The sequence below is a fragment of the Mixophyes fleayi genome, chromosome 2 (assembly GCF_038048845.1).
Source record: "Mixophyes fleayi isolate aMixFle1 chromosome 2, aMixFle1.hap1, whole genome shotgun sequence".
NCBI classification, from domain to species: domain Eukaryota; kingdom Metazoa; phylum Chordata; class Amphibia; order Anura; family Limnodynastidae; genus Mixophyes; species Mixophyes fleayi.
The window spans coordinates 259,614,022-259,626,401 of record NC_134403.1 but is presented as its reverse complement, the minus strand read 5'-3'; the positions used below and the strand labels follow the sequence as shown (position 1 = coordinate 259,626,401).

The 12,380-nt window shown below is 38.1% G+C and overlaps 1 long non-coding RNA gene across 1 annotated transcript; it reads right to left on the bottom strand.

Moving 5' to 3' along the window:
• Positions 1-8,032: 8,032 nt before the first annotated feature.
• On the bottom strand, positions 8,033-11,087 carry LOC142140361 (uncharacterized). Its single transcript, XR_012688431.1, has 3 exons — positions 11,015-11,087; positions 9,421-9,548; positions 8,033-8,091 (listed from the first exon to the last, which is right to left on the bottom strand). It is a non-coding gene; the product is annotated as an uncharacterized LOC142140361 (long non-coding RNA).
• Between the last annotated feature and the right edge of the window lie 1,293 nt (positions 11,088-12,380).

The following is a 12,380-nucleotide window of genomic DNA, read 5'->3' as shown; positions in this document are numbered from 1 at the left end:
CTCTCCTCCGGTTATAAAGTGAATAATTCTAAATCGGAGGCCCTCGCATTACAATTTACACCTAATACGAAGAAGTTATTGGAACTTAACTTTGATTTCCAGTGGCGCCCTTGTGCTATTCGTTACCTGGGTGTTTTCCTCACAACTTCCTATGAAACTTTGTTTCAAGCTAACTATCCCATTCTACTAAATATGATTGAACAAGATTTGCTCACCAGGATTTCCCTTTATATCTTGTGGTTCGGAGAATTAACACTATTAAAATGAATGTCATACCTAGGTTTTTATATCTATTTCAGACCCTTCTTGTCAAAATTCCAGATTCCTGCCTGAGCTCTATTCAATCTCTCTGTGCAAATTTGTGTGTCAGGGTAAAAGACCCAGACGTAGTAGGCTTTGTTTAGCCAAATCCAAATGTAATGGGGGTCTGGGACTTCCTTTATTTGATAAATATTACCAAGCCACACAATTGACTCACCTTATCTCTTGGCTCTTGCCTGTAGGACTTAAAAAATCGGTGGACATCGAGGAATTGTTGTCCCCTGATATGAGAGTGTGTTTTTTGCCCTGGATTCCTAGGGGTATCAAACCAGCCTCAGCCTTTGCTATCCCCTCCATTCGTTTCACGTTGGAAGTCTGGGATAAATTGAACAAACAATACGACCTGGCCCCTTATCCATCACCACTCACTCCGCTGTGGAGACATCCTCATTTCTCACAGGGGTGCATTAAGGCTTTTGCTTACCCCTGGAGGAAAGCTGGTCTTGACCGTTTTTTTTCACCTGTTGGGTGAGCATGCACCACGTTCCTTCACGGACTTAAGTGAGAGATATGATCTTCCGAACAATCTATATTTTCATTATATGCAAACAAAAAGTTTTATACAAGCTCAGTCACAATCATCTAAGCTCTGTCCACCAACGCCTTTTGAATATTATTGCATTTATAGCCCGGGTCGTTGTGGCTACATATCAATCCTATACAGTTCTTTCGTTTCCTCCTCATCCTCTTCTACAGAACCATTTGAGTTGGCTTGGGAACAGGATCTTGGAGTAACTTTGGATGAGGAGGGATGGTCGCTCATACGACAAAGGATCTCAGGATCTTCCATTAATACAGCCATTCGAGAAAATACTTACAACATTTATACTAGATGGTACATGGTCCCTGTGAAATTGCATTCTATCTACCCTCACACCTCCGACTTATGTTGGCGTAATTGTGGTTCAGTGGGTACTTTATTCTACATATGGTGGGATTGCCCCCTAATATCACGATTTTGGGATGATGTATTGTTACTGGTTAAACAGATTACTTCTATTATTATGCCTAAGGAATCTGTGCTCCTGTACCAGCCTAACAAAGGGATCTCTAAGGCATCGGACAAACTTGTTCGACACATATATAATGCAGCTAAGCGACAGATAGCTAGTGACTGGAAGAAAGCTCTACAGCCCTCTAGAGAGGCTGTTATAAATAGAATCTGGCATACTGCTTCTATGGAATATGTGACAAGTATCCTTTATGATACAGATAACGCTTTTCACAAGGTGTGGGGTCCTTGGTATAGTTTTAATAATAGCAATGTACCAGACTATCTGTAAGCCTTCCATGTTCTCTTTTCTTTTTCTGATTGTACCTTCTGTCTCTTACTTGGTTTTGAGTTTATTTTCTTTATGTCAAGAAGACTCTCCTCTTTCTCTGCTCTCTCTATACCCCCTCCCCCCCACTTCTCTCTTCCTCATTTTACATGGGTAAGAGTACAACGAATATAGAGAGTCTTTCCCTCCCCCTCTTCACCCCTTTCCAGTCCTTTTCCCCATAACAAAAAATAAATAAAATAATTCAGCAGTCTGTTCCATTCTTTTTATATCCCTGTACTTACATGGTCTCTTTATGGTGCTGGTTTGTCTTCCACTTGTATCTATGTATGCTAATTCATCAAATGTTAGCTTATGCTTGTTACATGTCGGTCTATGTAAGATATACTTATTCATGTGTTTTGCAACTCAAATCCCGGATATTTATCAACAATTATTGACCTGTAATGTTTTTACCTGCTGTCATAAATAAAAAGTTTAAAAAAAAAAAAGTGAGGTTTGTGTTGAAGGGATGTGGTCAGGAGTCCTCTGGACTCTGGAGAGATGTATGAGGTAGGCCTGTTGCTCCTATAGTGTATGTTCCAGGTCTAGCTGAGGCAGCACATGGTCTGACTCATCTGGGTAAAGAAGGTATATGCACTCACGTGCCTCAGGGATTATATTAAGTAGGACTAGTTGTTTTTTCACTAAATATTAGGTACACTAATTATGGCATGGGAGGCCAGTAGAGGGAAGGTAATACAGCTAGGTCCCTTAGTTTGAAGTCTCCCGATATTTGCAGGCCCATCACTGTTTCACGTACAAAGAAACTTGAGTATTGGGATTAGGTCAGTTCTCTTAGGCCCCACATGTGCTCAGCTGTTGGAGTGAGCTGGCCACACCTTATCAGAGGAATCCTTTAAACTGACCTATGATTTGCATTATAGTGGACTGACCTGAACCCTGGACCAATGAAGACCTCTCTGAGTGTTATGTGTGTACATAGTGACATCATCAGTGTTTTTTGTAAGCTGAAACTGCATATAAGCAAGTTTCTCTGGGCCATTGTTCTCTAACTTCTTGACTGCAGACTACGTGGACCTGGGCCCAGGTGAAGCGCTAGCGAAATGTAATGTATTCGGTTTTTATACTTTCCTGTGTTATTGTTATACCTTTTTATGCGTCATAATGGCTCGCTGTAAATCCAGCTATATTTTGCAATTAAATCTCTTTGTGAGTTGAAACCACAATAATTGCATTGGACAATGTTTATTGGTTGCAATGAAATGAACTTGACAAACTCACAGGTATGTGCAGACGCATTTCTTCTCAGTGTCCGCCCCTTTCGCACCCCCATTCACTACTTTGTTTATTCTCTTTTCAAAAAAATGAGAGTTTAATTGATCTAAATATTAGTGATGAGGACGATAATGAGGGTGATGACATTGTCACCATTGAGGAAGATGACCACTGTTGGCCAAATTTCCATTAGTTGATTGTTAAAATATCTATCTGTTTATTCAATCCAAAACAAAAATAAAAACATGAAGATGCTTTTAGAACCAAAACCAAAACATGGGGATCTGCACACATCTCTAAAATTAATCCTGAAAGGCATAAAGAAGCAAGTATGAGAAAATGGAAATAATTTATTTTTTCTATGATTTTTTTCAAGCAAAATAATTTACATTATGAGGACATGTAATTACACATTTAAAAGGTATACTTAGTAAACAGGCTTAGCTTAAGAAAAAATAAGCCAACTGTAGCATTCAGTGATGAAGGGTGGGCAGGTGACCCAGGAATGCATAAGAATGCGAGCAAGTGTTTCTGAAGATATGTACTATGCTGGTGCTAGTTGTTTTTTGCCATATTTATATTGATGTGATCCATATGTTGCTTCTATTTGACATGACGAAAAGAGCTGAAGAGATGCACCATTACCACATAATTGCATATTTTTGACCAAAAGATTATTAAGCCTGCTACCACGTCAAGGTAGACTCTTGCAGCAGGACCCTAACCTATCCTACCTAACATTATTCTTTATCTTCTAATAGTCTATTTTTTATTCAATCTGTGCTAAATTTTATCATAGTTTCTGCTAAAGCATTATTATATCTTACCTTATTTTAATCTGTTCAGTACTCTTACATCTTGCTAGTCAGCCACATATTATCAGTGTCCTATGCAATACAATATTATTGGCTGTTTTAATAATCTAATATATTTTATTCTGTTTAGTTCAATCTATTTAAATTTCTCTGTTGTATCCTAGCATATACTACCATTACATCTATATATAAATGTGTTTCCATCAGTTTATTAAAGATATGAATATATTCTACTTCAGTTGCTGCTTGCTGTTTTTATCATCTTATTTCTAGTTTACCGCATGCCATATTTTATTAGAATATATTATCTACCCTATATAATGGCTTTACATTGTTTCTATCATATATGATCTTATTATATCTGAGTATTTTTGAAATAAGAGTCATTTAGTTTAATCGTTTGGTCAAAAATACATCTGCAGAAATCTAGAAAAAGTGCTTGTAATCACCGTTGGGCATTGTGTATGACTATTTCATTTTATCACAGTTCTCTCAGTATTTCTAAGATGTATTTAATCTTCTAATGTTCTAATGTTGTGTCTGTGTCTACATGTTTAGCTTTATACTCTATTTCTAAGATTAATTTATTTTGGTTATTTTATATTTTGCGATTCCTGAAATATTTTGTAATGTTTTTGTTCCTCTTGAGTAGGCAAAAGGGAAATTGAAGGGCTGAGGCGGGTTACAGAGATGACAAGGTTTTCTGGCATATCTCCTTATGGCTCCGCCATGATGGTCTTGACGTTTCCTTTGCCAAGCCCAGTGGTCTTCGGCTCTCATCACCTAATAAGAAACAAACCAAAGAAAACTGTGATTCAACTTACAGAGCCTGAGAGCCACACAATTTATTTTAAAGGTCACATTTGGCTCACAGTCTGCACATCTTGTGGTGTCCAATACCTGTCAAATATGCAAAACATGCTATTGGGAACTACATTTTTGTTGACAACCATTGCTCTGGAATATAGTGCTTTAAGTTCATATTGACAATGGAAAAATGTTGCAAAAAGCTTTCCATGCACAATGAGAAAAGTGTTTCCTTTTTATTTTCACCTCACTGAAAAATGTTTGACGTTTTTCCAAGTGACAATATGCACAGCCCTGTGAGTCAATGCTTTACCCTTTAGATATTCAGAGCATGATACTAGGAAATACTACAGAGGGACAATTTCATTTTGTTTAATGTTCCTTAATGTTGGGTAGTTTACTGTTTTCACAGAATCCACTAGAAAGACCAGTATCCCACTGGGCTTCATGCCCATATGTAGTTGTTTTTACCTCAAATAACCAAAACTTTATTATTTACCACCGAAAGGCCCATCAGTAGTTATTTACAGCTGAAATTCCCCATCATTAGTTATTTAACTGTCAAATGTTCATCAGTAATTATATGTAACAGTACAGTATAGTCACATTACTGCTACCTCCTGGTTCTCTGCTGTGTCCCAGTCTTTTCTTAAAAAACACTTCCTGCACAGCTGTCTGTGTCACATAATGTGTGCTCTTCATGGCATTCTAATTGAGCAAGCTCAATAACAATTTAGAAAGTGAGAGAACTCACTCTTATGTTGACATGACAGTAAGCACTACCAGGTAGGTATTACAATTAATCCATCACTAAGCCAGAGTTTCCCATATGCAATAACTATGTCAGGAGAACCCAATGTGAAAATTATGTGCACCGATCCCCACCCACATTACATCAGTCTATAAGGAATCCCATCAAGTGACATCACTGAGCCAATTGTCCCCCAGGAGACCCACTAATTCTGGCTGTGTGTATAGAGAAGGTGGTAGGCAATGGAGGCTGTGGGTGGACAATATGCTACTCTCAGCTGCAGTCCTTACTTGTCTACATGTGGTGCTACATTCTTCTCCCATGCTGTATGACGACTCCATTGACATGGGATGTGAGGTTGGCTTGAAGAATGTCACATGGTGTCGTTAGGAAGCACATCCCCTCATCCTTGCTACTATCTGGGAGTCAATTGCATGTATTCTGTTGTACCCAGTCATTGGCGGTACAGTGCTGACAGCTATGTGCTCACTGAGCTGTGATAGGAAGTTTAAAATCGGGGCAGAAAGTAGACCCATGACAATGAGCCTGGAGCCCTGGGGCACAGTCTAGTAATGCCACTGTGTGAATATACTTAAACAGCATCCCTGTGTAAAGCACAATACTTCTTACTATTTCAAATTGCTTTGTAAGTTATTTTTGTTCAATTGGAGCAACATGTTTTTTTCACATACATTACACTGTACAATGCTTATAATTGGTGTTTTTCCACTGAACCCCATAGCGGTCCATTAATTTCACCTACTTCTCCTAATATTTTACACACCTCTTCACATTGCTCCAGAGTTACAAGTGTTTGGAGCTGCATTCTGTTCCACAAGACTTCAGTATTTTCCAGGAACATCTTCAATGGTATAAGTCGTGCAGCATAGGAATAGATTGTGTGGTACCATAGCTCTTCCTCCTCCATTTTATTTGCAAGCAACCTACAGAAACAGAAGACCATAAAGAGTAGATACGTTTTTGTCATATAGCCACCAGGTTTACAAAACATGTCTTAAGTGCCATCATTATAGAAGAGCAGCCATATATATCACAGTTCCTTTTCTATTAAGTGTAGGCTATGAATAGACTGTGGTGTGGAAGAGACAGAGGGTGTATTTATCATAGAGGTAGAGCCCTTTTCTGGTGAAAATGCTCTAAAGAAATCTTTTTACTCTACATAATGTGTTAATGAGATTTCCACCAACAATAACCACTCCAGTGATAATCTAATTTATGATGTATCCAAGTATCCAACACGATTCCTTTTCTGTTAGCGACAACTCAGGATGGCATTAACAGAAAGAATACATTGAAAAACATAATTACCAAATAGATTTTCCTAAGAATGGGACCATTGTTCTGGTACAGAAATACGTAGTATTTTATGGGGGAGGAGTAGATATAATATAGCATATTTAATATCTAGAATGTATGTTTTCATCTCTTTATTAACATTTTTATTGTTATTCTAACAACATTAAGTACAAAAATAACAGGAAGATGACAACAAACCAAACAATTGAACATATGCAGGGTCAGAACCAAACACTATATATACCGAAATCCTAGTGAATTATCCTCACTAAGTAGCTCACTAGTGGATATTACAAACATATGGATCCAACTCAAAATACATTAAGTTAAGCATACAATTGTTTGTGTGCTTGTTGTAATGTATGACTGCATGAGTGGAGTAAGAAGGGTAGGGGGATATAAAGAAGAAGAGGAGGGGGTTGTTTAGCAAGGGGGTGGAAGATTGGATAGGACAGAGGGGAAGGGGCTCAAGCCGGGTGTTTGCTTTATTGGCAGTAGATATTTTTTTTTGCTTTCCTGGATGGTATGTGGTAAGTTGTTTTTTTTTATAAACATGCTTCCTAGTCACACGCGTGTGCTGGGCCCCCCACACATGCTCAGAGGAGAACAGGGGTATCTATGATAAGTATCTTTTACCACTCTGGATATGTGTCTCTATCCACATTGCCACGGTGATGAATTAAAGTTGAAGCACTAAGATAAGTAAATGTATATTGCCACAATAACTGATATACAAAATTAGACTTATAGCCATAATAAGTCTTTCAATATTAAATATACACCAAAGTGTTGCCCAGTAGGGCTGAAAGCTAATTACATTACTACTTTTCTTTCCCAGCAAACTAGGTAGATTGAGGGGAAATCTTTCTCATTATGTTTTGAATAGCATGTACATTGCTGTACCCTGATATCACACCCATAGTTCCTGTGTCATTTGGGCTCTTTAGTTTAGTATAAACACAATTTCCTTTATTGTCTGGAGTTGTAGTAAATGATTTGCTTGGTGACTATATGAACCATGACCCTGTCTAATGCATTCTTCTGGGACATATTTCATGTTGTATTCCTGTTATATTTGACTAGTCAACAAGGGTTAATACTTACAGTGCGGAGTAAAAATTGACACAGGTGTATTCCCTCTCAGATAGGCCGGCTCTCTGGAAGTACACCAACACCATTGCCAGTAAGTACTGTAATAGAAATACCAGTTACATAGTCAGAATGGAGACATGCATGTGTACATTCTCCAGCAGTCCTATTGTCTACTTGTTAGACACCACACAACCTCTTGTTGGAAGAGACAGTCTTTGGTAACCAAATCCAAACAAACAGATATTAAATTTCACTATTTCAGTTTGCACTAATTTGGTGAAAGGTAATACCAGACTGATCACTATATAGTACACACTGTAGACTAGACATATAAGAAAATAGTAATGCTTAAGTAGCATTGAAATAAATACCTTGTCCGACATTCTCAGGCATGAATCCATTGTCAGAAAGATGTAGATGGTGGGTTCCTCTGCAATGAAAAGCATGAAATGTTCAGATGTTATATGATATAGTGGTGAATATTTATAGCAAGTTTTCTGCAGGTAACTGTGAAGAAAAGTTGGTGTTGCCCATAGCTGCCATTTAGACATTTCCTTTCATATATTAACTACTAGAGAATGACAGCATCTCATTCATATGGACACCTGCTTTTCTACACAGTTACCTATAAAATAGCATTCAATATATTATGAGTATAGTAATGTAGCATATTAGATAAAACCTTTCAAAGTAATTTTGTCATACTAAAGTTGAAATCACATCGTGATACAATGAGTTTATTGTGCCACCTTGTTTTATAGGGTTTTGCTGGTTGTCAGATGTTAGTTATCACTCCCTACTCTGAGTGGCACGAATGTAAATATTAACACTAGATACCCCACCCAAGGATTGTCCTTAAGGTCTAGGACCCACTCCTAGGCAATGTTGGCTTTAGTAAGTTTAGATCTAGAGGTAGATAATTATAATTATTTTTACTTACAAGTACTTAATGCGCCTAATATACAGTTAAATTGTTTCCCTCATTATATGTGGGGAGGGGGACCAACCCAACAAATCATTTTTTCTGGTATTTATTTTTGGAGAGGGTGATATTATTTGACGATATAGCTGTTGATTTTATATTTCATCATTATGTTGATATTTCTGCTATTTACTTTTGTTGTTTCCCTCTACATGTGTTGTGGCTCTTTGTATCCTTTCTCCATGTTCACCATTATACCAAAATATAAATATTAGTTAAAAAAAAATCTTTCAAACAAGAAGCTTAGTGGACTCCATTCTCTTGAATTTGGCTTTCAATCAGTACATTTCATTATGAAACAATATAATTTGGAAGCTAAAATCTCAATTTGCCACAGGCAACTTATTAGATATAGAAGCATTCTCAGAATTTTCCCATTGAAATCCCTTGAGTGGCGCATACAGATGATGGACACCATGGTTTATCGATGGACTTGTGTACTGCAACTTGGATATGGGACATTCTCATTAGAGACATATTTGTTTTTTTTTAAAAAGCGTCTGTCAATGCCTAAGGTGATATTGTATGATAAGCTGATAGTTGTACACGTTGTACTTCCCACTTTAAAATAATTTGTTTTTGCAAATTAAAACACAAATATCGGAGCTTGTCCTACTGCTTACATTTTTCTGCCAGATTTCCCATGTTCCATAGCATCTGTGTGGATGTATTTTGCATAACCAAACTTATAGTTTGCCAAGTGTCTATTATGCTCCTAGTAAATGTTTGTGTTCTTAAAAAATGTTGTTAATTACATGCTAAGACAATAAGTCGTACCCAGCAATTTGTAAAATGCCGCTTTCTCCACTTGTCCCAGGCTAGGAAAATGGTCAGCAGTGCAAGGTTGGCGCTGGTCTCCCTGTAGTTTTCTTCTCTTTGTAGAGTTCAGGTTGTCTTCTGTTGTCCTGTTATGATAAATCCTTCTCTTTTACATAGAGTAATAATGAATGAATACTTATTTTCAAATTAAATATAAGTGAAATGATTTAGCATCTATAAATGCACCCTGTAATTCAATTTTTTTATGCAGAATTGCACCTATCTCCTAACCCAGCACATGAGGGCCACATGCTGCTTTGGGGAACCTTAGAATTAAATTGGACATGGAGCTACATTGGAGGATTGCACCATGGAAATACACATGGTGAGAAGAATAAAAATGTCACTTCAAAATCCTGCTACTAACATTTTAGAGCCTTCTCTTTTAATTTTAACTTTTCAATTGTTCTCCCAAAGTACTACATGTTCCATCCTCATTTATGTTTTAAATTATTTATTAAATATGGTTATGCAGCTACTTTTGCAGGATTGTAGGTCTGCTGGGAAATGTGCATGGGAAGAAAGAGTAAAAATTTCACTTCAAAATTCTGCTACTAAAATTTTAAAACCTCCTCTTTCTTTACATTTAAACATTTCCTCCCAAAGTACTACTTGTTCCAGCCTCATTTATGTTGTAAATGTATAATGAGAGTAAGAGGGCACCAGACTGTCACTATTTTATGTGTTATTTTTGTGTGTGAATATTTATACATACTTGCCAACTTTGGCAAAAGGTACTCCAGGAAATCAGGGGAGGGTGGGATTGGTGGGGGCGGGGCTCGGGGAGGTCAATACATTTGTCCCCGCCCCCTAAATGTCCGTCACAGATTCTGTCCAAATACAGGAGGGGGTGGGCCACATTGACACGCAAATCGCATTATAAGCTCCACCCCTGCTACTTTAAAATAAAGGCATTTAGTGACCAGGAGGCAGTCCTGCTCTTCTGGGAGGACTCAATGAAATTTGTCAGTCTCCCGAAAGTTCCGGGAGAGTTGGCAACTATGTATTTATCTCACATGGGTATTGGGGCATATAATGCACATACCAAGATCTAATGCACCTGGATAGTTATAAAGTCGCCCCAGTGAAAGTATAGCAGCAACTCCCAATTACTGCCACCTCCTGAGCACCCATAAATACCCAATAGTTTTGCAGGTGGAAAGAAACTCTGCAGCCACCCGCATGTCAGGTAATTCCCCCATAAATGTGTATGCTTCTTCCTTTCACTCTTATTTAAATATTTTATCCCACAAAGTGAAAGCAAATTTTTGCATATGGACGTTTTTTGAGGGTCATATAGGCACACTGAGTGCATGGATGGATGATTTATATTTACTTACATTTTTATGAAGAATATTTGATCTATAACTGTCTATACCACACTTAATTACACATCTATACACTCAGTTAGTGATATTGTGTGTCTGCATAATATTTGACATAATTATACTCACAGCTAACATCACAATGTTTTTAGCCTCTTACCAGCGTGACCCCTTATACTACTCCTCCCATAACCTACAATTTGTAGTGATTGGTTCATTGCACTTACCTCCTCTCCATTCTCAACAACTCCGTTACACCCAGGGAAGAACGAAGTAAAAGACATTTTTTAAAAAAAACGTGTGGTTTAAAATGGGTTACTAACTGAGAAATTAAGGGCAAATCAGGAAGGTACATAATACTATACAAGACTAAAGACTTAACAACTAAAGTAAATTAAACTACAATATTTCTTATAAATGTTATACTACAGATAACTGATCTAAATACAAATACTATGTAATAAAATCTAAATAAAGATATATATAAATGTATGTATAAAATAAGTTATGTAGTATACAATACGCAGATAATAAATCGATCAGTATAGCAATGAATCGCAAGGTTCGCCAGTCACAGTGATGTGTGAGCTGTCTGCCACCAGAGCTCACGGCCAGTTTGAATATATACAACTGACGACACCTTGACCACCTGCCATGTAGTGATGATGACTGAGGTTCTAATGCTGTTGCCATGGCGTCTAGGGCCACTAGAGCTAAAATGTTGCATTTTATAAAGGAGCTAATAGTAACATTTACACATACATATCCAGGGCCTGATTAAGGGTTCTGGCCGCCCTAGGCTAATACGGCCGCAGCGCCCCCCCCCCTCCTCCAAATATATAGGTGTATAGGAACACTCCTGAATATGAATGTTCAGGTGTATTCTCCAGCATTCAAATTTAGACAGATTGTGCCATTGTCTCTTACCTGTTCTTGCTCTTCTCTCTTGCAACTTTGTTATCCTCTCGCTGGCTTCTGGAAAGTTGGCGTCCTGTTTTGTAAATGCAAAAATGTATTATAATGCAAACCCTGAATGATTAGGCCCTTTAGTTAAAACAAAACACTCCATTATGGCCAGCTAAAAGTACCCCATTGGACAGGCATATATAAGCAATATCTGAATATTTGAATACCAGCCCCATCTCACTAATATTTAGTATTCTAGTGATTGCTGAGACCACCCATGTGACCACCACATAATCATGAGATTCTGCCCCCCAAAGCTGCTCTATTTTTTAAATACCCCCTGCAGCCATTTTCCTTAACCACAACCCCCCCCCACAGCCATTTTCCTTAACCCCTGCTGCAGCCATTTTCTTTACCTCCCACCCTGCATCCATCCCCCTTGCAGCTATTTTCCTTACCTCCACTATGCTAGCTAGCTATCCCCCCCGTCACATCAAAACTCCCCCAGTCACATATATCAGCCCCCCTCCTCTGCCCTCCTTCATACATATCAACCTCTCTCCCTCCCTATAGATTTTCATGGCAGCCCCCCCCCTCCCACCCTATAGATTTGCATGACAGTCCCCCTCTCCCTCCCTATACATATGCATGACAGTCCCCCCTCTCCCTCCCTATAGATATGCAGGG